The 25,575-nt window shown below is 35.3% G+C and overlaps 1 pseudogene; it reads left to right on the top strand.

Moving 5' to 3' along the window:
* Positions 1–23,991: 23,991 nt before the first annotated feature.
* LOC149178763 (heavy metal-associated isoprenylated plant protein 29 pseudogene) lies at positions 23,992–24,869 on the top strand (annotated as a pseudogene).
* Positions 24,870–25,575: the final 706 nt, after the last annotated feature.

The following is a 25,575-nucleotide window of genomic DNA, read 5'->3' as shown; positions in this document are numbered from 1 at the left end:
TTTTTATTTATGGGATAAATGGTTACCTCCCTACAATATTTGATTTCTTAAATTATGTAGATGTAGATATCCTATGTGTTTTTAGATTTGAAGCTACTACTTAAAAACCACATACATACAAATGTCCATCTTTCTTTTCTTTTTTCTTGATAGATGATTTGTCAATAGATGAAAACTTATTACATTTGTATAAATTATTTGTAACACGTCAATACAGGTACAAACTTGCCACATTATTAATTATATATATATATATATATATATATATATATATATATATAGATATTTGTAATCAATTATTTATTATCAATTACTTGGCTAGTACATACCATTCACCATTATAAAACGTTTGATGCCATACTTGCCACATTATTAATTATATATATATCTATATCTCTCTCTCTCTCTCTCTCTCTCTATATATATATATATATATATATATATATATATTTGTAATCAATTATTTATTATCAATTACTTGGCTAGTACATACCATTCACCATTATAAAACGTTTGATGCCATAGTCCTATGGTAAATGTTTGATACCATAGTCTTATGAAATTTATATTCGATAAAATCAAAGAGTTTAGACTTAACAAAGAAATCAATGCCATATGGAACCAACGTAATGTGATTTATCATTATTAACAAGTTTGGCAACTATAGTCGATACTGTTAGTATTTAATATTCCACGTAATCTATTTCACCTAGTGACCATTGTTATTCGGTAACCGGTTGGATTAGATGTAAATATAATTTGGGAAATCAATCTAGGTTCTTTAAACATTAGCATGGTTGGAGATGTATATTATGAACCTTCCCAATGGTTGACCCACATTTTTCCTAGGGACAGGGTTTGCTACCGTCTAGAGCAGTTATGATACGTGGTCTCTTCTCCACCATGGATCTTGAGGTTAGTGATCATACAACCTTCCTTCCACAGATGGAAGTTAAGGTAACGACATCCTCCAGTTCGAGCAACTAGTCTAGCATTTTCTCCTACGCCGTCTCCGAGAGAGCTCTGCAACTTCTCAAAGAATTTCATGTTTTGTCCTTAGAATTGTCGGGAAAACCCCGAACATAGGTACTTAAGTAAGCCTCTCTTAATACAGCGCAGTGTGTTCAAGTTATTAAGCTGGTTATTAGCTTTTATTTGCTCAAAGAGTCATTCCTACTAGTTGGTGGATGTAGGTTTCCGCTCTCAAAGGTGGATTCACTTCAACGTTCAGTCATATCCAACGCCGAACTTTCTCCCAGTGGTAAGTGGTTCATTCTATTAGCTGTAAGGGTTATTTCTCTCCTCCTTTGAGGTATTTTCTTCCTTACCGGGTTAACACCTATGCTTTTTGTTTCTTGTTTGAAGGTCACCACTCTACCGCATGGTCTGGCTTCAATCTTAGAATCATTACAGGTTACACTAATAGTTGTTCCTCCTTTACGACTTTAATCAATAATTTGTTTCTTTTCTTCTGTTCAGAGGGAAATAATTTAATTGACACTTGCAGCCATATTCAGATTCTAAGTTAGGGTTTGATTTTAATTATTTAGGGCAATTTATGTTGAGATATTAACGTAACCGTTTATGAACTAGGTTCCTTAGACTTTAATTCTGCTATAACTCTGATGTCTTACTAGTAGTTTTTTGCATTTTCTCAGTTCTAACTATCATGAACATTTGTTGTTGTTATCATCATGGTTCAACCACATGATTCAGATTTACATATATTGTTTTTGCCGTGTAGTTATTTCATACTTGTGGCAATGTTCACATATATAATTGGGGTTTTCATTCCTATTAAAATTATTTCTGAGTCCTGATATCGTTTTTATTTCTGAGTCCTCATATCATTTTTCTTAAACAAGATTTTACTCACCCAATAAGGAGGTAGCCTCACTCCGGTGAAGTTGTCTGCGTGCCCATGTGGTGTTGGTGATGCTCCTTTTAATTATCGGTTCAGACTTTTCTGGGGATTAACCATCCCTGGTTACCTGGAACTAACCGGAATCATAAATGATTTGTAAAAGTTAATTTTGTAGAGGAAACATTTTCTTATGGCATGTCTTCTTTTCATTTAGAAGAGGATTTACTAAATTGAAGAAACCATTTACTATTCTTTCACAAAAATTACTCTATTGGTTATAATTATCAATCAAAGTTCTGTCAGTTCCTGGTTTCCTAATTTATGTCTAATGTGGTTAGAAAAAGTGTATACATTTCATGTTGTAACTATAGTTATTACAATATATAGATATAATTCCTTTTACAACACATTATTCCTCACTATATTCCTAAATTCAAAATAAAACCCTCTTTAATTTACAGAAAACCCAATTCAAAATAAACCCTCTTTTATTAACAGAAACTCCAATTTAGAATAAACCCTATTTTATTCATAGAAATCCCATCGATTACTTATGGAATATACATCTCTATCTTTCATTTAATTCATAAAAAAAAATCCATTTATTATTGTACTAGATCAACATATGAACCATTTTATGTATTGTTTAGTTTTACCCTCCTATTTCAGTCATCCACAAACAAAAAACCAGTTTATTCAAGAAAATTAATACCTATATGTTTAATCCAATCTGCTAAGGAATCTAATCGGGAAAGTAACTTGCTAACCACCCAACCTGTGAGTCTGGCAATCATGTCGAGGCCTCCCCCTGAGCCTCCTGACTTCCAAAATAGTTAAGGATGAAACCATTATAAGACCTCAAGACTATTGTCTAGTCTAGAATGACCTTTTCTCAGGGTTTCCATTGGCTACTACCAGATTTATAAGCCCCTTCTTAGTTTTTGCACTCTCAAACAATGTCCTGTCATAATCTCTCTCCCCCCTCCGAGAGACAATTTTTCCTTTTTGTTTTCATTTCCCTCAATAATGAGTAACTATTTTTATTTAACTACTTAGAAGCCAAGATCCTCTTTTCAAGTATTTTCGATCTTTCCTTAACTAAGCAGAATTTAACATAATACTAACAAAAAATAAATATCATTATGTTCTTTTCCCATATTCCTCTTTTAAGTGTTTTTAATTTAAATTCCAAAATTGTTTCATAGACTATGATAAAAGTAAAAAATGAAAGTAATTTCAGTAAAAGTAATGTCACTGTCCCATGCTTAGGGGTGTTACATCTTCCCCCCCTTGAGTGAAACACCATCCTCGGTGTTTATTCATGTTCTCTAGAACAATTCCGGATATGATTCCCACATCCATCTTTCGTCCTCCCAAGTAGCCTCCTTTGGGCTAAAGTGCCTCCACTGCACTTTAACTTGGGTGATGACTCGCTTCCGTAGCGTTGTTTCTCTTCATTCGAGAATACAGAGGCGATCTACCAAAAATTCTTTGTCCGGTTCTACCTGTTTCACAGGATAAAATGTCATTAATAATTAATATTTTGTAAAAATCTTCAATCATCATAAATATTTACTTAACTAAATTTGTACCTATGCTTCTTGCCAATTAATGATGTGTCTACAGTCATATATGTATTTTTTTAACAAGGATACATGGAACACATTATGGACTCGTATGTGGCTGGAAAATGCTAGCTGATTTGAAATAGGTCCAATCCTTCCCAATACTTGGAAGGGTCTGCAGTATCTAGGAGCTAATTTTTCACATCCCTTCCACTGCAAGGTGCTCTTTCGGGGTCGAAATCGAATGTAAACATGATCTCCCACTTGAAATTCCCTATACGTTCTTTTTCTTATCTACATATGCCTTGTTTCTATCGTGCGCAACCTTCAGATTCTACTAAATTTTCTTCTAAGTACTTTCTATTTCCACTAACATATTAGGTCCCAACATTAACTTCTCCTCTAGGTTATTCCAATTAATGGGTGTCTTACATTTTCTTCCATAAAGAACCTCAAAAGGACTTAGTTTCAGAGATTCATGATAACACTTATTATAGGAAAATTCCACCAAGTGGAGGTATTCCTCCCATTTATTGGGTTGTTGCATTACATACATCTGTAGCATATTTTCTAATACCTCATTTACTTGATCTATTTGCCCATATGTTTGGGGGTGATAAGCAGTGCTAAACTGAACTTGAGTGCCCAAACCCGTGAAAAGAGTTTTCAAAAAAGTAGATGTGAATTTTACATCTCGGTCAGAAATCATAACCTTAGGCGTCCCATGGAGCCTAAAAATTTCTTGCATAAATATGTCTGCAATCTGTCTAGTTTTATAGGTGGATTGAACAAGAATAAAGTGGGCTACTTTACTTAATTTATCAACCACTACCATGATTAAATCATTTTTCCTTTGGGTTTTGGGTAGTCTTATGGTGAAATCCAATGTAATTACTTCCCACTTCCATTTCGAGATGGGTAAAGGATTAAGTAGTCTCGCTGGATGCTGGTGTTCAGCTTTAACTTGCTGACACTCCAGGCATTTGGGTAAATATTCTATGATATCCCTTCTCATTTTGGGCCAAAAATAGTTTTTCTTAATAGCAGAGAACAACTTTTGATACCTTAGGTGAACAACATAGGGTCTCTTATGAAATTCATCCAAAATAAATAATTTAACAACTTGCTTATTGGGAACATATATTCTGCCTCTGAAGGTTAAAAAATTGTCTTCATTTATCGTGTAATTAGCTTGCTGTTCTGAACTATTTATTTGATTGGATTGCTTCCATAAAAACTTGTATTCTGGGTCTTTATTAGCAACTTCCCTAATCTTATCTGAGAAATTAAATTCTACCTGAATATATGAAATTTCATAGAGGTGATGTGATTTCCTACTTAGTGCATCTACCACCCAATTTTCTTTTCCTTTAAGATGTTTAATATCGAAATTAAATTCACCTAAAAAGGCTTTCCATCTTTCTTGTTGTGCATTCAGATGAGGCTATTTAAATAAATTTGTTAGGTTACTATGGTCTGTCATCAACATAAATTTCTTGCCCAACAGATAATGCCTCCATACTTTTAAAGCATGCACCATCGTGGTTAACACTAGATCATAAGCATAATATATTTACTCATGTTCTTTCAATTTCCTTGATTCGTAGGAAATCACTTTACCCTCTTGCATTAGCACTCCACCCACTCCTTCTTGACAAGCATCAATACAAACCACAAACTCCTTTTCTAGATCTACGATCTTTAATACTGGGGAAGTGGTTAATAAATGTTTTAATAACTCAAAACTATGTTGACATTCAACAGTCCATTTGAAGGTTTTCCCTTCTTCTGTAGGGTCATTATAGGATAAGCTACCTGAGAAAATCCCTCAATAAGACAATGGTAATACCTTGCTAAGCCCATAAAGGATCGGATGTACGCAACGTTAGCAGGAACCGACCATTCCATAATAGTTTTATTTTTCTCGAGATCTATAGATATCCCTTCTGCATAAATCACATGGCCTAAGTATTGTATCCGATCTTTGTAGAAATCACATTTGCTGAATTTGGCATATAACTGATGATCTCTTAATGTTTGTAACATGATTTGTAAATGTTTCTTGTGTTCCTCTAAATTTCAGGAATATATGAGAATATCATCAATAAAAATTTGGACAAACTTATCAAGTTTATGGTGGAATATACCGTTCATAAGACTCATGAAAGTGGCTGGAGCATTGGTAATCCCAAAAGGCAAAACTACAATCTCATAATGACCAGTGTTTTCTAAAAGTTGTTTGGGAATATCTTCTTCCTTCACCCTTATCTAATGATATCTAGATCGCAAGTCTATCTTAGAGAACACGGTGGATCCCTTAACTTGATCGAACAAGTCATTGATCCTTGGCAAAGGATATTTGTTTTTAATAGTTAGCTTATTAATCTATCTGATATCAATACATAATCTTAGGGTGTCATCCTTTTTCCTGACAAACAAAACAAGTGCTCCCCAAGGGGACACACTTGGGTGAATATAACATTTATCAATTTCTGGAATTTCATTTTAAGTTCTATTAATTCAAGTATACTCATTTGGTAAGGAGTTAGAGATACTGGTGCAGCTCTAGGGACTAATTCTATTGTGAAATCAATATCCAGTTTAGGAGGTAATCCTGGTATCTCTTCTGGAAACACATCCACAAACTCCTGAATCACTAGCAGGTTTCCTAAGGGGACCAATTTATCTTTGGAGTCAGTGAATCACACCTGGACCGCATATATCAGACATCCTTTACGGATACACTTTCCTAACTGAGAGGCAGTGATGGGTCGCTGGACCATGGGCCTTTTTACTCCTTGGAATTCTTGTCTAACACCCTCCTTGTTAAGGTAGCTGATGGTTTTATCTTTGCAATTTACTAAGGACCAATGGTCCTCCAACCAGTCCATCCCTATCAAGACGTCATAAGACCCAAAAGGTAACACATTCAATCCTACATCAATGGGCTAGCCTTCTATTTTAATGGGGAAATGATCTACTTTGGCCATTACTCTTCTTTTCGCCCCAATGGCTAATTGCACCAACCAAGAATTTTTAAACTTACTGGTTTGTAAATGACATTTTTCAACAATTCTAGGACCGACATAGCTTAAACTAGCTCCCAGGTCTATTAAAATTGATACAACATGATTAGACATTTTACCTTCCAACTCGATCATACTGGGCTGATATTCCACTCGATGATCATCCAAGGTGGCTTTAATCTTGGGCGTGTTTCGTGCCACCTCCCCAACCATTGAAACCTCGTGAATGATACAAGCTCATTTTGTTCTGGTACGATGAGGGAATTTTTTGTAATAATGCGGCTCTCCACAACCCCAACACTACAATGGGGGTTTTTGAAATTGATTAGGTTCTGAATTACTAGAGACCTCCATTTGTTTTGATTCATTACATGGTTTAAATTTTTGTTGCCCTCTTCCAAAAGCTTTGTTTAATGGATTCTTGTATACATATCTAGTATTTCCTCCTTTCGTGCCTTTTAGGTTCTGAAAGTTCTTAGATGCCTTTTTGTTAAGCCAAGACTTACCACTTTCCCCCTTCTGCTTCATTTGTTGGTAACAGATTCGTGCCTTCCTGATAGCCTCGTCCATGGTTTTGGTATTATTGAATTCCAGATGCTCCTTAATAAAAATAGGTGTGCTACCCAGGAATCGCTGCAACTTGGGATTTTCCTCCTGAATGTAAGGTACATATCGCAACAGGGACGTAAATTTGGCCACAAACTCATCCATAGAAAGTTGTGCCAATTGCAGATCGTGAAACTCCTTTTCCTTATCGTGATAAAATCGCTCAGTTAAATACTTTTCCTTAAAATATTTATGAAAGTCTTCCCAATTCACCTTTTTCTCATCAACTGCATGTATGGCCTTAACCTCTTCCCACCACAGTGTGGCCTTACCTTGCAGTTGGTAAATCACCAATCTTTCTTTAAGATTGTCATCATACTCATAGATCTGAAAATATTTATTAATGTTAATTACCAAGGATTCAACAACTTCCTCCATTTCTCCATAAAAAATTGGAGGTATGATCTTCCGGAAGTCTCCTTTTAACTCAATTTTCTATTTCTTATTTTTCTGATGGTCTGACACATTGTCAGATCCTTCCTCATTTCCACCCTTATCCTGCTTTGAATGCTGAGTGTGACTTCCTTCTAGCGCATTTTTGTCTCCCCGCCTATGCCCCTCATTCCAATCTTCGTTACTAGAAATGGGTATAATAGTTCTATGATTCTGACAATCAGATAAACTCTTCAGTATTCGCTCATGATCCCACATTAGTCTCTCATTTCCCACTCTGAATCCGACCATTTTAGTTCCCGGCTATTGGATTGTTTCCATAAACATGGTAATGGGATTTTGATGGTTCCCTTCTAACTGCACCCATACTTTTGGGTTAGCACCTGCACGAGATGCATCGTTGGGTTCCACTGACGATCGAATGGGATGTGTACTTCCTACTCCCTATACGTCATGGTTCACTTGGTAGATTATTATTCCCTGCTCTACTTTGTGATCACAACGCACGAATTGTGAATTAGTTGCCCAACCTGGCCACAGTGTTGTAACTGGGCTCTGATACCACTTGTAACATGTCAATACAATACAAACTTGCCATAGGATAGTTATTATTATTATTATTATTATTTGTATAATTGATTATCAATTACTTGAGTAGTACATAGCATTCACCATTATAAAACGTTTGATGCCATAGTCTCATGGTAAAGGTTTGATACCATAGTCTTATGAAATTTATATATGATAAAATCCAAGACTTTAGACTTAAAACAAAATTCAATGCCATATGGAACTGATGTAATGTGATTTATCATTATTAACAAGTTTGGCAACTATAGTCGATACTGTTAGTATTTAATATTCCACCTAATCTATTTCACCTAGCAACCATTGTTATCCGGTAACCAGTTGGGTTATATGTAAATACAATTTGGGAAATCAATCCAAGTTCTTTAAACATTAGAATTGTTGGTGATGTATATTCCGAACCTTCTCAATGGTTGACCCACATCTATCCTGGAGACACAGTTTGCTACTGTATGGAGCGGTTATGATACATGGTCTCTTCTCCACCATGGATCTTGAGGTTATTGATCCTACGACCTTCCTTCCATAGATGGAATTTAGGGTAACAACATCCCCCAGTTCGAGCAGTTGGTCTGGAATTTTCTCCTACGCCATCTTTAGGAGAGCTCTGCAACTTCCTCAGATAATTTCATGTTTTGTCCTCAGAATCATCGAGAAAACCCCAAACAGAGGTACTCAAGTAACCCTCTCTTAATACGATGCAATGTATTCAAGTTATTAAGATGGTTATTAGTTTTTATTTGTTGTAAGAGTCATTCCTACTAGCTATTGGATGCAGGTTGCTGCTCTCAAAGGTGGATTCACTTCAACGTTGAGTCATATCCAACACCAAACTTTCTCCCAACGGTAAGTGGTTTGTTTTGTTAGCTGTAAGGGTTATTGTTTTGCTTTCTATTTCTTGTTTGAAGGTCACCATTTTGCCGCATGGTTTGGCTTCAATCTCGAAATCATTCCGGGTTACACTAATAGATGTTCCTCCTTTATGGCTTTAATGAAGAAGTTGTTTCTTTTCTTTTGTTTAGAGGGAAATAATTTAACCAGCACTTGTAGCCATATTTAGATCCTGAGTTAGGGTTTGATCGTAATTATTTAGGGTAATTTCTGTTGAGAGCTTAACATACCCTTTTTTGAACTGGGTTTCTTAGGCTTTAATTCTGCTATAACTGTGATGTCTTACTAAGTATTTTTTTGCATTTTCTCGGTTCTAAATATCATAAACATTTGTTGTTGCTATCATCGTGGTTCGACCACAAGATTCATATTTACATATATCGTTCTTGTGATGTAATTATTTCATACTTGTGGCATTGTTCACATATATAATTGTGGTTTTCGTTCTTGCTAAAATTATTTATGAGGTTTGATAGAGTTTTTCTTTCTGGGTTCTTTATTTTCTTAAACGATATTTTACTCACTCGACAAGGAGGTAGCCTCACTCCGGCGAAGTTGCCTCCTTGTCCATGCAGTGTTGGTGATGCTCCTTTTAATTATTAGTTCGGATTGTTCTGGGGCTTAACCATCCCTGGTTACCTAGAACTAACCAGACTCATAGATGATTTGTAAAAGTTAATTTCGCAGAGGAAACTTTTTCTTATGGCATGTACGATTTTCATTACAAGAGGATTTAATCACAGTTTTGTCAGTTCCTGGTTTCCTGATTTAAGTCTAATGTGCTAAAAAAAAGTTGTACATTTCACATTGCGGCTATAGTTATTACATTATATAGATATAATTCCTTTTACAACACAATATTCCTCATTGTATTCCATAAATTCAAAATAAGACCCTCTTTAATTCACATAAAACCCAATTCAAAATAAATGATAAACCCTCTTTTATTTACAGAAAACCCAATGCAGAATAAACCCGTATTCTATAAATTCAAAATAAGACCCTCTTTTATTCATAGAAAACCCAATTAAGAATAAACCCTCTTTTATTCACATAAATCCCATCGATTACTTATGGAATATACATATCTATCTTTCATTTAATTCATCACACATTTTCCATTTATTCTTGTACTAGATCAACATACTAACCATCTTATGCAATCTTTAGTTTTACCCTCCTCTTTCAATTATTCACAAACAAAAAACCAGTGTATTCAAGAAAATTATTACTTATCTGTTTAACCCAGTATGCTAAGGAATCTAATGAGGAAAGTAACTTGCTAACCACCCAACCTGTGAGTCTAGCAATAATGTCCAGTGCCCCCTTGAGCCTCCTGACTTCCAGAATAGTTAAGGATGAAACCATTACATGACCTCAAGACCCCTGTCCAGTGCAGAATGACCTTTTCTCAGGATTTCCACTGGCTACTACCAAATCTAGAAGCCCTTTCTCAGTTTTTGCACTCTTAGACAATGTCCTATCATAATCTCTCTCCCTCCTCTGAGAGACAATTTTTCCTTTTTATTTTTATTCCCAAAAATGAGAAACTATTTTTCTTTAACTACCTTAAAACCAAGATCCTCTTTTTAAGTATTTCCTATCTTTCCTTAACTAAACAAAATTTAACCCAAAAAAATATATCATTATTTTCTTTTGCTATATTCCTCTTTTAAATGTTTTTAATTTAAATTCCCAAATTGTTTCGTAGATTACAAGTGTGAATTTATGTAAATTTATATTTACTAATTTTGTTGCCAAATAAAAATATTTGAGTGCGTAGTGTGCATTGATAAATGCGTAATAATAATTTGTGCGGACTTGTCTATAATGCAATTTTTTGGAGATTCCGGTGACAGAATTCGGCGGAAGAAATTGAGGTTAAATCTTGATTTGTTGCAGTTAAAATGGTTTTTTAACTACATAGTTGGATTCAGCACCCTCGAAAACCCCTGGGAGGCTTTGATTGTGCAGAAACTAGCTATCAAATTTGCGATTCCAATAAATTGCTGCCGGATTTTGACCGGAAAAACCCACCGGAAAAATTTTCAAAAAATCGCATTATAAACAATTACAATTTGTGCTACTTTCATCTTCAGATGACCGAATTCGTGTGGTCAGCACCTTATGGAGGAGATATATAACATGTTGAATGCCGTCTAGTCATTTTCATTGTTTTACCTCAAAATGGAAAAGTTTGTTAAATAAAAATATTTCAACGATTTTTATGTACAATATTTCAATTGATGAGAGTAGGTATGGGTTCCTCACTGTCGTCAGGTGCACGTCATTGCATGATGTCACGTCACCACGTCGTACAGTTAGTGGGCCACACACGTCACATCCGAGAGGAAAAGACAGCGCGATGGAAAGAGTGCGGAGGAGATGAAAGGAAACGACAATTAACTCCAACTAATTGTGGCGGTTTGTTTGATTATTTTATGTGTTTTTGCCTTTTTTTGGGGTTAGTTCGGGTGAGATTGTGACTTTTATGGTTTAAAATATGTATTTTTATTGTATAAATAGATTTAATATTTTGAATTTTTTATAATATTTAAATTTTATTGTTGTTTATATTATTGAGATTTTTAATTTTAATAAATATTTGTTAAATTTTTAGTAAAATTATAAAATATGTTTCAAAAAAGTTTCAAAATATAGAATAATTAAAAATAATAATTTATTTGTTTTATATTTTGGAAAGTTTTTTGATTACTCTAATTTATTCAGATGTAATAAAAAAATCTTATAATGATAAAAATTTGATTTGTGAACTCTCTATAGTCTAAATATCCCGTAAATCTCTTAATATAGTGTTCACTACAATCTCATATACCAAACTGCGTTTGGGGCATTTGCTTAGTAAATTTAATTTGCAAATTTTTACTTTTTAAAATTAATTATTTTATTTTAATAAAAATAATTATTTTAAGTTTTCAAAATTAAAATAAAATGATAAAAAATTATATTTATCTTCGTGATAAGATACCACATAAATGAAATTTAATTGTTATTTGTTCTGGTTCTCATTATATATATATTTATTTATTAAATTTATATAATTTCGATGTTTAGAAAATTATTTTTATTAAAATTAAATTTTATTTATATATATATAAATATAAATATAAATACAAGAAAATTATAAAATTGTTATTTATTTTAGTTTTTATTTTATTTTATTTTTTTATATATAATTTGCTATATATTAATTTGAAAACAATTTCGGAAAAAATTACATTTTCAGAAGAAAAAATAAATAAATAAAATAAAATAAAAACAGCAACCCATCCCTTTATATATATTTATTTATTAAATTTATATAATTTGAAGGTTTAGAAAATTATTTTTATTAAAAATTAAATTAAATTTATATATATTTAAAAATACAAAAAAATTATAAAATTGTTATTTATTTTAGTTTTTATTTTATTTTATTTTATTATTATATATAATTTGATATATATTAATTTGAAAACAATTTCAGAAAAAAAATAGCAACCCACGCCTCCATAATTGCAACCGTTTTACCGATAAAGGGCGGCGTTTGCCCTCCAAGTTCTGTTGCGCGTAATCTAAACATCTTACTTTCTTTTCTTTAAATTATGGAATGTAAAAATAGTTTTAATTCTTTCACAAATGCATGACACTTTTGAATGGTGTAAATTCTTAAAATTTGTATTTTTATAAAAGCTTAATGTTGTATTCTTCAAATTACATTTTTTAATTGAAAAATGAATGGAAGTTTTAGATTATAAAAACTCAAAAACTTAAAATTATAAATTTTTAAATTTGTCATAATATTTTAGGCCAAAATGAACAGAAGCTTTAGATTATAACAACTTATAAATTATAAATTATAAATTTTTAAATTTCTCATCATATTTTAGGCCAAAAAAATGAAGGCGACTAGTAGATTTTCAGAGCGATTTTAATTAAAATCATTGGTTATATAGGCCAATATTCTATCTTATGTTTGTTTGAATGTATTTATGTTAGTTTCTGTTTATTTCTTATCCGCCTTTGGAGGGTACAATTTTCGTTGTGCCCTGGTAGCCTAGGTGAGACGCTGGTATGATGTATGGAAACTTTTGATGGAGTCACATGTTTTTGATGTGTATAATTCACTTTACATAAACAAAACAAAAAAAATTATTTTTTACTATTTAATATATACTAATTCAATATTATTTTTTAAACAAATCACATTAAAATAGGTTGGATATTATTAAACAATTATACGATTATAAGTGGATATTTAACTAGATTTAGAAATTGGCATTATTTCAAATAATTTCATATATATATATATAACACTTTATCTTATCTTCTATAAATTTATATTTTATTTGAATGTGGAGAGGATTCTATTCCTTCCTCCCAACCACACCCAATAACCCCAATTGAAAACAACTTAGGAAGTTACAAAGTCGTTCTTGCTACAAATAATTTGCAATTGACTTCTAATTTGGGTGCACTCACGACACTCTAAGAGGAAGTGTCTTTCTTCTTCAATTCTCTTAATTTCACAAAGATTAAAAATATTAGCCTCCCATTGCGTTTTGGGAACCGTCCAATGTCTAGGTTTGCTATGTAGCTTGTGGGGTTTGGTTCATGTTTTATCATGTTGATTTTTTTTGTGCTAGCAAGAATTGAAATATTTTTTGATTTTATTTTACACCCTAATCTAGCAAAAATTTAAAAAAAATGAAGATAAGAATTTTTTTATTTGATTTTATTTTTTAACTTTTTATCACACCACAAATTCCTTTTAAATTTAGATGTAATAAGGTTTTTAATATTGTTTGCCAAGATGGCATCATCCTGTATTCCCCATTGTTTTATCCAAGAATTCACATCTTGATGTTATATTTGCTTGAGCTATTGGTCTATATGGTTGGAGTTAGAAGCAATTTTGGGGAGCCTCTAGTCATCCATATTATATATCTTTCTCTTTTACATTATGTATCCAACCCTGGTTGTGCACTCAATGGATAAGAGCCGTATTTCTATGAGGAGGATACAATAAGGTGTACTGTTTTTTTATAATAAGATGATAAGTTATCAAATTATTTTGGATTTGCTTTATCCTTCTCCAATACTTTCCATGAATACCACATCTCGAGACTTGTATAAAATATCATGAGTGATAAGAATATCAAATATAATTTTTTTTCTTATTTCACAATTGAAGGTATACTAATTTACACTTGTTTTCAAGTTTGTATTAAGTTTTCCACCTTTCATATATTATTTTTTTTCAACACTAAACTTCTAATTAAGGTTATCAACAATATTATTCCAATATATTTGTGTGAAGGGACTTCATCCAAACTACTATTATCATATAGGAGAGTGTTAGAAGTGATTTTATGGGATTTGATTATCAATATTTTTGTTTTGTCCATGTTCACAATCATAATGATACTAGAGAAAAAGTCCTTGAGGATTTATAGATGATTAATGAAGTCATAGGGATTCCATGTCATAAGAACAATATCATTAACTTAAAGAAGAAGGATGATGACTATACCAGTAAGAGTCGAGCCCATACAAGCAACATTCTAACTTATCGATATAAATGCCAAAGAGAGTTGGGGATAAGGGAAAAACTTGCATAAATGATATATTACAATTAATTTCTTGAAACCACCCTTGGTATTTCCTAAACTTGGCAATGACACTTGCATATAACCTTACAATTGTAGTTCTCAGCTCATAAGGAACTTTGAGCTCTCCTAACATATTCCAAAAGTTAGTCCTAGGCACAATGTCAAATTTTTTTCTAAAATTAATGAAATACCAAAGGAGATTGGTTTCATTATCACGATACTCTGCAACAATGATTTTCAATAGAACACGATGATCAATAGTCAAATAATATCCCCTAAAGACAAATTTTCCCTTATCTCTTTTTAGTGACTTTCAAGCCCTTTGCTTCTATTTTTCTTCCAAAATACTTATGTAGAGCTTGGATAGGATACGACTAATCGTAATGGTCCTATAATTAGAGGGAATACTTTTATCCCCACTTTTAAAGATGGAAAAATGAAACTTTGAATCCTAGGTTTAGGGAAGCCATGCTTGAATACTAAATTGAAGAGCATGTATATATGAGGAATGAGAATAGGCTCTCTAATTTTCAAGATTTCATCTTAGTTGCCTTTGATGTCTTTAAATTTTCCTTTTCTTAGCCATTTAATCCAAACTTTATGTTTTATATAGTAAACACTTCATCCTCTATATGAACATTTGGAATGTTGATCCGAATTTAAATGGGAACGCAACAAATTACAGAGATAACCATAAATACAGAGATGCAGCGGAAATAATACTTCATTTCATTACTGTAAAATACTGAAATATGCTTACAAACAGAAATGGAAATAAACTAGCGAGGGCAATGGTAGCTTATCTCTCAAAAGAGATGTGGTGGCTACATGCCTCTGAACTCTGTTACAATGAGGCTCGAAGGCCTATTTATTATTGGGAAATAATGGAAAACCCTAAACATCCAAAAACCTAACCCTAGAAGATGAAACGCCAAACTGTGGGCCCCATTTGGGTAAATTGGTACATTAACTTCTCGGGGTCGTAACTTTGGCATAGAATCTCTGTTTGACACGAACAATATCTCGTTAGAAAGATCTATGAGAGAGATACAACTTTGGGAAAAGAAACATTGGTCCATTGATCCATGTTGCTCCCAGTTTTCCCAAAAAATGTCGTTTAGGGCCTCAAAATGACTCCAGAAGTTCAGGACTCCAAAAACTGCTAAAAATAGTAAATTGTGCTACAATTAAGGAAACTGAAAAGCTGAAAGAAACAATGGTGGGGGTCCAAGTGGACTTGGCGGGTGGCCACCAATATCCACCTGAATCATTCCTCCCCCCCTTAGGAAGAAATGGTCCCCATTGTGTTGAGTTCCTCCATGAGATGAGGAAACTTCTGTTGAACTTGGTCCCTGGTGAGCCACTTGTGTTGATGATGGAGTTGGCCTACTTTGACAATTCGATACAGTTGGATATTCTGCTAGCGAGTGTGCTTGATCTGTGTGTCCATGATCCAATGAGTTACAACTTATTCCATGCAATCTGGATTTAACTCTGTGGGTGTGAGTTGTTTTGCAATGTCGAATGTGTCTAGTAATGGTGGAAAATATGGTCGAAGTCGGTCCACATTGAACACTGGGTGCAGGCCAAGGAATGGGGGAATGTTGAGCTCAAATGCATTGTCTCCCACAACCTTGGTAATGGTGTAAGGACCATATCGAAGTGGTTTGAGTTTCTGATAGGATCCAGTAAGGCGTTCCTCTTGCAAATGCAACCAGACTTTTTCACCCACTTAAAACTTGTGTGGCACCCGATGTTGATCATGTCGTTGCTTGTACTTGGCATTTGATTTCTCCAGAATGTCGTGGACTTGTTGGAGAATATGTTGGATGTGCTCTATGAAGTTGTTTGCCTTATCTGTTTCAGACTAGACATGAGCCGAATCTACGTGAGTAGCTGCAAATGGCATGGCCACATCAATGGGACATAGTGGTTAGAATCCCAAGCCCACCTAAAAAGCGTTGTGGCCAGTCGAGCTATGGAGAGCCCGATTGTAGCTGTGTTGAACATAGGGGAGGCTCTCATCCCATGTGCGTGGATGCTTTGAGTTGTACATGCGCATACTGTGTACGATCATCCTATTCACAACCTCTGTCTGACCATCAGTTTGAGGATGGAAGGTTGTGGACTTAGTGAGTTTGGTGTCTAGCATCAACCAGAGGCTGGACCAAAATGTACTGAGGAACCTGCTGTCCTAATCTGAGATGATAGACTGTGGGATCCCAAAGTGTACCCACACTCGTTTAAAGAAGAGTTTAGCAGTGGCTTCTGTTGTGATATTATTCTTGTAGGCCACCATAATGGCCATCTTCAAGAACCTGTCGACGACCACAAAAACACAGTCATTTCCATGCTTATTAGAAGGAAGGCCCGACATGTAATCCATGGAGATGGATTCGCAAGGTCAACTAGGGGTAGGCAGCAGGGTATAGAGGCCTTGCTTCTTGATGGTCGGCTTGGTAATGGCGTAGGCAGTGCATGATTTGATGTACTTCCCAACATCATGTCGAAGATTCGGCCAATAGAAATACTTTTGCACTACTGCCACCGTTTTCTCGACCCCGAAATGCCCAGCAGCCTGACTGTAGTGTGCTTCCCAAATCATCTTGGAACGCTCGCTTGAAGGAACACAAAGGTGACCCGGGTGGCGTAATAGGGCATCCTGGAGGTGAAAATATGGAACATGCTGACCCTCCAAGAGTGTCTAGTATGCGTGGCCAAATTCTGGGCCGCTTTTGTAGAGAAGTGGCCAATCAGAAGTCTCATGCCCACAAGAGTTGAGCACGGTGGTTAATGCCATGATCGGTGGTCGACTAAGATAATCTGCAACATTATTGGTGTTGCCCTTCTTATACTTGATATTCAAATGGAACTGTTGCAAGTATTTGGACCACTTCTGATGGCGATCATTATGCAATTTCCCTTGGGTCTGTATGAACTGCAGGGGTCGGTGGTCTGTGTGGATGACCGTTTCCTTCCCCAAAATGTAATGCTTCCATTGTCGATAGGCTTGTACAATGGAATACATCTCTTTGTCATAAGTGGGATACTTCCAGATTATGTCTGAAAGTGTCTCACTGTGATATTCCACGGGATACCCGTGTTGAGTAAGTACTGCCCCAATAACATAGTCAAAGGCATCTGTCTCGACCTCAAATGGTTGTTGCAAGTCTGGTAATGCGAGCACTGGTGTCGAGCAAAGGCGATCTTTCAACTCTGTGAATGCCTTCTTTTGAGACTCGGACCAAAAGAATCTTGCTTTTGATCCTCCCTTGGTGACTTGACTCAAGGGCCAAGTGATATGAGAAAATCCCAACACGAACCTACGGTAGAAGTTGGCAAGACCTAGAAAGCTGTGGAGCTTTGTCAGAGTGGTTGGAGATGGCCAATCACAAATGACTTAGATCTTGGCTGGATCCACATGCACCCCCCGGTCATCAATAATGTATCCCGGATACTGAACCTGGGTCATGCCGAAAGTACATTTCTCCAAATTGGCACATAACTTGTGTTGCCACAGTGTTTGGAGAACTTGCCGAATGTGGTGGAGGTGCTCTTCCCAACTCAGGTTGAAGATCAAGATGTCATCCAAGTATACCACTACAAATGAGTTGGTGAATGGCCGCAAGACGTCATCCATTAGCCTCATGGAGGTTGTGGGAACATTCATCAATCCGAAAGGCATAACCAACCATTAGAAAAGGCCCTCCTTGGCTTTGAAGGCAGTGTTCCACACATTAGAGGGTTCGATTGGTACCTGATGATATCCTGACTTCAAATCGATCTTGCTGAAATATTTATCCTCCTTCAGTTGGTCCAGGAGGTCATCAATCGGTGGGATCGGGTACCTATTATGGACAATGATCTTGTTCAGCGCCCGATAGTCAATACAGAGTCTCCAAGTCCCATCCTTCTTCTGTACCAACACGATCGGGCTCCCACAAGGTGATGAACTTTGACGGTTGTGACCTTTTTGCAATAGCTCCTGAATCTACCTCTTGATTTCATCATTCTCCAGAACGGAGCGCCGATAGATTGGTCCATTGGGCAGCGCCGCACCTGGGGTCAGATCGATGGAGTGCTTGACTTGACAGTGTAGAGGAACCCCTGCAGGGGACGTGAAGATGTCCTCGTACTACTCCACGACCTTGTCCATCTGTAGTTGTCGTGTGGAGGGGCCCTGTCTAGAGGTCGTGGCCACCGTCGTCTTCTTTCCTTGAGGGCGTATCATCAGGAAAACAAATTTCCCGGTTTTGGAAATCAGCTTACTGCATTGTTTTGCAGTAACCAAAGAGATGGCGATAGGCGGTGCTAACTCCGGTATCCTATACAACTTATTTTCCAAAGTAACAATAACAACACGGGGCCTTGATTGATACACAGCATGTCGCTTCCACGGGTATGGTTGTCCTAATAATACATCACAAACATCAAGGGGCGAAACGTCACACAATACCTCATCCGTGAAGGGCTTGATGTTGTATGGAAGGCGAGACTGCTGGCTTACGTGAAGATCCCGTCCTTGGTGAAGCCACCCGATGGTGTATGGTTGTGGATGTGCTGTGGTCGGTAAGCCCAGCCGCTTCATGACCTTTGCCGAAATGAGGTTCTTTTGGCTCCTGCTGTCGACAATGAACTGTAGCGGGGAGCCCTTTACCCACATCTGGGAGTGGAAGAGACGCTCCTCCTCCTCTGGATCTTCAGGTTCCTCCTTCTAGATCTTTGTGGTGGCAACAGTGGCGTTGGGCTTCGCATCGATAATATGCTTCCCTTTATCATTCCCCTTGTTGGGTTTTGACTCAGAGTCGGAACATGCATCTGATTCTAAAACCCTTAGCTCGGCCACCAGTGACTGCTTGCCCCAACACTCATTTGTGTTGTGAGTGGAGCTCTTATGGAACTGACACCACTTTCCTATGTCCTTTTTCAGCTTCATGATGTTGTTCTTTGCTTGCAGCTTTGGCAGGTTGTCTTGGGTCGCCCCGCCTTGGCTTTGTCCTTTGTTCTGCGGTTTAGGGGCACCTTTCCCTTGCTTCGGATTCGCAGATCCAAATTCTCGCTTCTTTTGTTTAAACTTTTGCTCGACCTTGATGCCGTATCGGTATGCCGTGCCGAGCGAGGAGATGTTCAGGAATTATATTTCTTCCTGGATGTACTTGTGCAGGCAGCCATGGTATTTGAGTACCAAATGCTGCTTCGAATCCTTGATACCCAACTTTGTGCGAAGAGTATGGAAAATATTGGTAAACTCTAGCACGTCTTGGTCCCTTCCCTGTCGTAGTATTGTCCACTTTATGTATTGATCCTCATAGCTTCCGACAGGGTAATACTGCTCCTTGATGGCAGTCTGGAATGAATTCCAAGTGCGGCTGAAAATAGTGAGCCTATACTTTCATCCTTCTGCTCGCAGTAGGTTTCCCACCAGTCTTTGACGTGGGGGCTACTTTGTGAAGAGCGAAGATAATCTTTTCCCGACTCGAAAAATCATGAAAAGAAAAATACCCTTCTAACATATTTAACCATTTATCTACGACATCTGCATCTATTTGATCCTCGAAGATGGGCATTTCAAAATTAACTTGTACGTTAAAGGGTGTGGCGTTTCCAGAGTAGCCTTTGGGTAGCCGCTGAAGGATTTAGGCAAAGTTGTCCATCATCACGTTCCTTTGCCGCTCGAGGGCTTCTTCGAGCAAGATTTTGATAGGATCTCCTGCCCCCTCGTCTTTCTTTTCATCTGCCATGGGAGGCCATCGGGATTTGCGAGGTTGTTCTTGCAAAGGTTCGACCAATTCAAGCCCTAACTCCTTATATCCCGACCTCGTTGGGGACAAGCAAAGAAAAACAGAGAAAAAGCAGATCGCTCTGATACCATTAATTCGAATTTAAAATGGAACGCAACAAATTACAAAGATAACCATAGATGCAGCAGAAATAATACTTCATTTCATTACTGTAAAATACTAAAATATGCTTACAAATAGAAATGGAAATAAACCAACGAGGGCGATGGTAGATTATCTCTGAGAAGAGATGTTGCGGCTACATGCCTCTGAACTCTGTTACAATGAGGCTCGAAGGCCTATTTATTGTTGAGAAACAATGGAAAACCCTAAACATCCAAAAGCCTAACCCTAGAAGATGAATTGCCAAACTGTGGGCCCTGTTTGGGTAAATTGGTACATCAACTTCCCGGGGTCGTAACTTTGGCATACGATCTCTGTTTGATGGGCACAATATCTCATTAGAAAGATCTATCCGAGAACTAAAACTTTGGGAAAAGCAACATCAGTCCATGGACCCATGTTGCTCCCAATTTTCCTAAAAAACGTTTTTTAGGGCCTCAAAACGGCTCGGAAGTTCAGGACCCGAAAAATTGCTAAAAATAGTAAATTGTGCTACAATTAAGGAAACTGAAAAGCTGAAAGAAACAATGGTGGGGGTCCAAGTGGACTTGCTGGGTGGCCACCAATATCCACCTAGTTCAAATGTTTTCCATAACAATAGGGGATTCATAAATATTTTTGAGGTAGTTCCATTCATTTAAGGGAATTGTACTAGTTTATTAATTTTATGAGTCAAAAATTTCCTCCAAAATATCTGAGGATCGATCTTTGATAGGTGGAGAAGATTTTTTTGTTGTCTATTAATGTAGCATATTTTTTACCTTTTAATTAGGGCTTTGTATCTTTTTATCTTATACAATTTTAAAATCTCATTAAAACCATCCCTGATGGCTTTTTAGAAATTTTGCACTCATTGTCATACCAATTGTTGGCTACCCTTTTTTTTAATTTTTCCCTAGCATCTTGATAGAGAATTTTTTAATGGAAATAGATAGGGGTGTCATAGAATTATGATAAAGGTTTGTGAATCGATGCTTCTGGGAGGAGAGTCCTCAATATTGTTTTTATATTATAGGAGATTTAATTTTGAATTTGAGTCCTTTAGGAAAGGATCAACTTTATATTTGTCAAATAGAAATTGTGTTTTGTTACTAGAATTTTCCTCGATGGAGTGTTTGTGTCAAAAAAGTCTTGGGTTAGGGTTAAAGGCCTATATGATTGGAGTCAGGCTCATGGTTGTTTAAAAGGTAAAAATTTACTATTTGGTTGTATATGGGGATATTTGAAATCACATAATCTACAACACTATTTTCTAACCCATGGATGCAAGTCATTTGGTAAGAATTTGGCCATTTCATTAGACCATTGCAAAGTATTTTATATCTTCAGAGCTACAAAGCTTGGCTAGCTCGGTACTAAATAAATTCTTAGCAATGTATTCATAGTTTCGTTTATACATGTTAGTGGAAACAATGTACTCATTTAGTTAGAGAGGATTAGGGTTGGAATCATTGCTTTGAAGAATAACTTGATCAAATACAATTCTAACATTCAAGTCTCCCAGTAGGAAGATATTATCTTCATTTCTTAGGGTGAAAATATCTTGTTCTATGTTTTTGTAGGGACAATTATTATTTAAATTATTTTTTTAATAAAAAGTAGAATTAATAGGCACAAAATAACATATTTCTATATACATCTCCCTAGTACTAATATCATAAACCTCCATCCATATGCATTAATTAAAAGGGTATTTCTTATGAAGCCAAATGTCAAGAGAAATGCTCATTTTTTGTAACAAGCTATGTCTCTATTCCCTTAGGGGATGATTTCTTGCTCCATGCCAACCACAATACAAATCCCTTAGTGTGAGGGACTTTAGATTTTTCATGCTTCCAAGTGTCAACCATAAATATATTATAAATTTCACATAGGATCCAACTTAATATAGGGTCTTTGTTCCATGGAAACTCACGATAATTCCATATGAGGATTTAGACTATATTCGCTTCTTTTTTTTGTCTTTATCCCTGATAATAGCCTTAAATATATTCCTATTTATTGTCCATTTTTATTCCTTCTTACTTCATTTACCTTTCAAACTTCATTTCTTACTTTTGTTTGGTCTTTTGGAATGAAGTGTTTATGATTAGGGTAGATATACTAATTACACATCATGTTAATTAAATAGTATTTTTCTCATTCAATTGTAAGTTTTTCCAACTTAATAACATTTTATATTTACAATTTTTTATTTCTAACATTAAATCCAATATTTTATCACAAATATAACACGTAAATAAATTTAATTATAATAATACAATAAGTAGTAAATAATAATAATAATAATATATATTTTAAGGTCACAACGTTGGTGTATGAGATCTACTTGTTTGTGGAACAAGGTACAATCTAGTAAGGTTTACATATTCTACCTCACTGACTTGAACTTATGCCCTCTTAGGAAGAAATATATGTGCATAACCAATAGACCCACATAAATGCATACATAGCATAAAATTGATATCAATATTAAATACGAATTAAACTAGCAATTGCACCAATGTTGCAAAGGAAACGTCGTAAGGTATAAATAGAGAAGAATCATGACATATAAAAAAAATCATTAAAGATAAAAATTAGAAAATTAATAAAATAAGGAAATATATAATTTTTTATATAGATGAATTATTAAAAAAAATATAATAAATATTGATGAATTTTGACTATATACACTAATAAATTTTGTTTTTAATTAATAAAATTTGAATACAAAAATTTACGTTATTTTATCAAATTTATTTTTAAATTCAAATTTGAACTAATAACTATCCAAATCCATATCCATGAGATATGCAATTGAAAATCAAAAGATTTATGTTATTAAATTTGATCTATCAGAACGATGTTAATGTCTATATTTAATATAATCTCTCAAGAGTCCTGGTTTTGAAAATCTTAAATATCAGATGTTTAAGCATTTTTAAAGAAAGTCAATTCTCTATTCTTACCACAAACTCATCAAATCTCGGATATCAAATGTATTCATCAAATCCTATTAAACGTAAACATCATTCCTTATGCTAATTTGGAGTTTATCTTCCTATCACATTATTATATCATTAGCCAAAAGCCCAAATCTTATCTCATTATCACGTCATCAACCAAGGGCCAAGATCTTTTTGATTAAATGATTAAATCATAATCTTGATGAACAAGATGGTGTTGTGTGTAGAAAGTCCTTATTTCTATTCTTCCTTAAAACTCATTAGATATTAGATGTCACCATCAATTCCTATATTTTGTAATTATAGGATTTGGTAATTTGGTTGGATTTGTATTTTGCAATGCAAAGTTATCTTCATGTATAATTGTGGTGTTTGGATCCATCTTTTAGGATGAAAGCAAAGCTGTGTAATAGAGAATTGAATATGACACCTTAATTTTTATGACAAGTTTGCCAAATAAATTATCTGTTAGTTCACAATTCATCCTCTTATGATCACCATAATTTTTTTTTTAACCTCATGCAACATACGTGAGTTTTTTCCTCTTTTTCTCCTCTTGATGTGTGTCGTTTTGTTAACCAGAGGTTATTTGGAACCAATGCAGATTGTGAAGATGAAAGTACACATGTGCTGCAGTGGCTGCGAAAACAAGATTCACAAGGCTCTTTCTAAGCTACAAGGTATGCTGTAATATCGGGTCTCTCTAATAGATTGATTTGTTTTGTTTTTTTTTTTTTTTTAAACATAGTCTACCATATACTGGTGACAATGGTGTATAAACAATTTATTGACATAATCTGCGCTGACCTGTTCTTGCAGGTGTAGACACGATAGAAATTGACATGGTGATGCAGAACATTACAGTGAATGGCTACGCAGAGGCAAAACCTCATGCAACATGCGTGAGTTTTTTCCTCTTTTTCTCCTCTTGATGTGTGCCGTTTTGTTAACCAGAAGGTTATTTGGAACCAATGCAAATTGTGAATATGAAAGTACACATGTGCTGTAGTAGCTGCGAAAACAAGATTCACAGGGCTCTTTCTAAGCTAGAAGGTATGCGGTAATATCAGGTCTCTCTAATAGATTGATCTGTTTTTTTTTTTTCAAACATAGTCTACCATATACTGTTGACAGTGGTGTATAAACAATTTATTGACATACACGATAGAAATTGACATGGCGATACAGAACGTTACAGTGAATGGCTACGCAGAGGCAAAGAATATTCTGAAGTGTGTGAGGAGATCCAGGAAGAAGGCAGAGATTTGGCGTCATCCTCATAACAGCGAATACCATCCTTTCATTGCCCATTACTATCATCAACACACAAACTATATGCTTGCAAGTTCCTCAACTTACAATTACCATAAGCATAGCTATAATGGGAGAAGCCATGGCTACTATCAAACTGATCCCTTCTCTACCATTGTAGACGACAAGTCATCTATCGATTCTGTGCAATGTAGATCTTGACTGGAAAGTAGACTATCAATGGCCAGAAATTCAGAGCACCCAAAAGTCCCAGCACATCATTGAATAATGGAAATATGATGCCAACGTCTAGATAATAAACCTAATGTTAAAATGATTTATATTGATATTGGTTGAAATACATCATGAAAGTAGAAAATATATGCAAGAAAAACCTGAAACAATCTAAAAATGGATAGATATAGCACCTAAATTCACTAGTACTGCCTTTCTGTAACAACAGTTTCTGTTGGGCCCAAAGAGAGACTGGATTGGGGAACATGTAATAATTGGAGATCAAGAAAGTGGAATACAACATGACAAGAGTGAAACCAACCATGGTCATAGGCCCTGCAATCCATCCCAATTGGGCAAAACTCCATGCCAAAGATAACATTCCTGCTCCTATGAGGTTTGTGATGATATGAGCCACTGTTGTCCAAAGTGTGCCTGTTCATTCCAATCTCATTCGTAACTTCAAAACTCAGTCTTAAACAAAATTGAGACATCCTTATCAAAAAAACCATCAAAGAAAAGTATAATGGAATGGAGAAATGAAGGATTCGGCATATCGTACTTGTTCAAAGTAGATATTTTGAGTCATGAGCCTCCATGGCAGACTATATTTCCTTGGAAGATGCAAGTTGTTTGAGCTTGCCAGAAAGAAAAAGTATTTTGATTATTTTAATTTATTAAATATATTTATATG

This window comes from Pinus tabuliformis, chromosome 4_1 (assembly GCF_031772625.1).
Source record: "Pinus tabuliformis cultivar Carrire ecotype Pingquan chromosome 4_1, CPIR1, whole genome shotgun sequence".
Lineage (NCBI taxonomy): Eukaryota > Viridiplantae > Streptophyta > Pinopsida > Pinales > Pinaceae > Pinus > Pinus tabuliformis.
The sequence above is the reverse complement of the archived record's forward strand: the minus strand, read 5'-3'. Positions and strand labels throughout refer to the sequence as shown.